General features: G+C 46.2%; 1 long non-coding RNA gene across 2 annotated transcripts in view; it reads right to left on the reverse strand.

Annotated features, from left to right (window-relative positions):
• Positions 1-222: 222 nt before the first annotated feature.
• The window catches only part of LOC123522524, a 227,983-nt gene continuing 225,256 nt past the window's right edge, over positions 223-2,949 (reverse strand). The window contains exons 1-3 of one of the 2 annotated variants that reach the window (XR_006680783.1): positions 1,558-1,770; positions 1,288-1,423; positions 223-1,180 (exon numbers count right to left, since the gene is read on the reverse strand). This is a non-coding gene — a long non-coding RNA (uncharacterized LOC123522524). Of the gene's footprint in view, positions 1,181-1,287; positions 1,424-1,557; positions 1,771-2,949 lie in introns of those variants that run through there. The other variant, XR_006680782.1, reaches the window with a different exon arrangement.

Here is a 2,949-nt window from a genome sequence, read left to right on the forward strand (position 1 = left end):
TCCATGTGATGTCATTTTTGTGGGGATACTTATCACCATCACGACAAGAGTTATTCTGCCTCTGGTGGAGGTGAGGAAATTGAGGTATGGAGAGTCTGTGGTTTATTTAGACTCATAGAAACCAGCGGAGATCTTTGGCAAGTCAACCACCCCGTAGGGGGAACCACCAACGACACCATTGCTTTTTTTCTTCAGGAAATTGACAGAAACCTTGTTGCTATGTCAATGAAAGAAACTTTATTGAAGGACAAGCACAGTTACAGAACGTGAGTCAGGAACGCAACAATTTCCATAAACCCGCTCATTCACAGAAGCCTGCCCTGTGCTCCATCTCCTCCCAAATGGACCGATCCACAGAGAGACCCAAGCACCAGACTGTTGACGAGGTCCGCTGATCTCCATTTCATGCTTGTTTTAGGAAAAGGCATTTCAAAAGTGCCCCCTGACTGTTGACTAGCTTATGCTCCGGGTATCTGATATTTATAATGTCTCCACTATTCTAGCCGCAGGATCATACAGGAACCAAAGTTTCAACCTATAAAGTTCGTACTTCTTTGTAGCGTAACAGATAATATCAAATTGTGTGCAAGAGCCCCAGGTATAATGTGTGTTTGATTCTACTTCAACTCCACGCGCTATCACATTGAGCTCGCTTCAGTAGCTAAGCAAATGTGATCCAGGCCATGCCATGGTTCCAAACTTCAAAACAGCATGAGTGAGAGAGAGATGTATTTTTAATCTAAGGATCAGAATTACACAAATCAAACTGCATGGCCCCATTTACTAGGTATCATGGGATGGAAATTCAGACAATCTACAGGGACACCATTTGCTAACATGCAAGGATAATTTCAGCACAGAACTATTCTTTTGAAAGCAATTTTGTTTGGGGGTTCTTTGAATAAAACAATTTTTAGAGCAAAGGCAGAAAAAAAGAGAGCCCATCAGTCAAAAGCAGCCCGGACTGTGTATACGCAGGAGAGGACAGAACAAAGCCAATCTCATCCCGAAATACAGCTGCGTCTCAGTCTGACAGACGCAGGACTGGAATCTACTCTAGTTGTTTCTTGGTTCCAGCTGCTGTTTCTGTCCCGGGGCCCATGACGTCTTCCTCGTGACCTTTTAGCAGTTTCCTAGGACACCTGGGAAGGTGGTTCCGCCTCTGGCCAACAAGAGGGGCCTGTGGAAGGACACACAGGAAAAGCTCATCAGGCAAGTAGACAACCAATCTGATGGCTCAAAGTTGAGGGGGACAAGGGGCAGAGGGAAGAGTCAATGGTTCCTCACCTCCTTCCTGGTTGCTTCCCGCAGCCTCTCTATAAAGGTGGCTTTAACTTTGGAAGAGCAGTCAGTGGCTTGGAATCTGTAGGGTCTTGCAGGAGAGCTCATGGTAGTGTCCATCTTCTTACAGAACATGAAACCACTGTTGACAAGAACATACAATGAATACCCATGCATCAATGGCCTGGAATCTTGAGGAGAGGGTGACGCTGCAGCGTAACACAGACACATGGAGGAGAGGCCGAGAGAGAGTAAAACTCAGAAAGGATACTCCACCTGCCGCCTTTCCCTAGGCACTTGTATCCCGGACAGGAAGCTTGAAGCGATTTCTAAGACCACTCAGAGGGTCTGAAAGGTCAGGATGCATCTTTCCACTGCCATTCGGGCACCTGAACTCAAGACTCAGCTCCGTGAGAAGCTCAGCCAGCCTTCCCCAAACTCTGCTCAGCAGGTCCTGTCCCTGAAGTACTACATCACAAAGAGCAAGCCTCAGTTGAAAATGAACAGGACGTCCTCCTGCTTCCTTTGCCCTAGAGAAGTAGTCAGGGGCAGGGTGGAGGATTGGGGATGGGCCAGGTGGTGTCAACCACCTGGTATTCTCCTTAGTTGTTCCGATGCCCAAGTTAGCACACTCACAATGTTCCAGGAAGATTCCTCCAGTCCCGGGTGCCTTGCCCCTCAGTTCAACCTAGCATTGCTTCTGGACATAAAGACAATATTCAGATCCTGGGGAAAGTCTCCTATCTAGCCTCCTGCCTGTAGCAGAATTCCAGACCTGGAGCATACGTGACACTGGCTCTACTTATAATTCAAAATCCATGAGAAGCCCAAGGCTATGTCTTTGTCGGACATAAAACTGCCTTCCCAGTACACAGTGCAGGTAGGATACCACCAGAGACCACAGGGATGAGAACCAGAGGACCCTGGTGTGCTACCAGGACAGCCATAAAGGATTCAAAGCAATGTCAAAACCAAGCCTAACAATAGTGGTATGCCGAGAGCTGGAGACTGGAGGAAGTGGTATCACCTGTGTACATATAATAGGTGGGGAATTCTTCATCAAAAACTTATAAGTAACAAAACTAACAGTTGGCTTACTTTTTAGTGTCATGACAGGCTGGCACAATTCTAAATAGTGCTACAGTATAAAGTATCTCCCCTCCCCATCCCTTTGATCCAGCCAGAGACTTTGCTTGTATCTTCTTCCCTGAATCCCACACATCTATATCCCACCCAGTATTGAAATCCCACATAGCCAACACTGCCTCTTCAATGAAGATTCTCATGCCTTTCTTGGCTGGACATAACCCTTTCTCCTTTTACTCCTAGAAGAATCTTGCTACATTCCCAAATTTCTACCCTGTATTATCCCTATCCATGAATATGGTTGTATTTCTTATTAACAGGCACCAAAGTGCAATAGACAGTGTGGGGGATTGGATATTAATTGAGTGACGTGGGGTAGTTAACCGCTTTAGCTTGCTTTGATATCTGGATGATCACATCTCTCCGAAGGGTTGTGTAATTGAATTAAGTGATGTGCATAAAGTATCTAACCTCTGGCAATGCACCCTCTACTGCAGTGGTCCTCAGCCTTCCTATTGCCGCGACCCTGTAATACAGTTCTTCATGTTGTGGTGACCCCCCAACCATACAATTATTTTCGTT

This window comes from Echinops telfairi, unplaced genomic scaffold (genome assembly GCF_000313985.2).
Source record: "Echinops telfairi isolate 266 unplaced genomic scaffold, ASM31398v2 ScPeMD7_7420;HRSCAF=8458, whole genome shotgun sequence".
In the NCBI taxonomy this organism is placed as follows: Eukaryota; Metazoa; Chordata; class Mammalia; order Afrosoricida; family Tenrecidae; genus Echinops; species Echinops telfairi.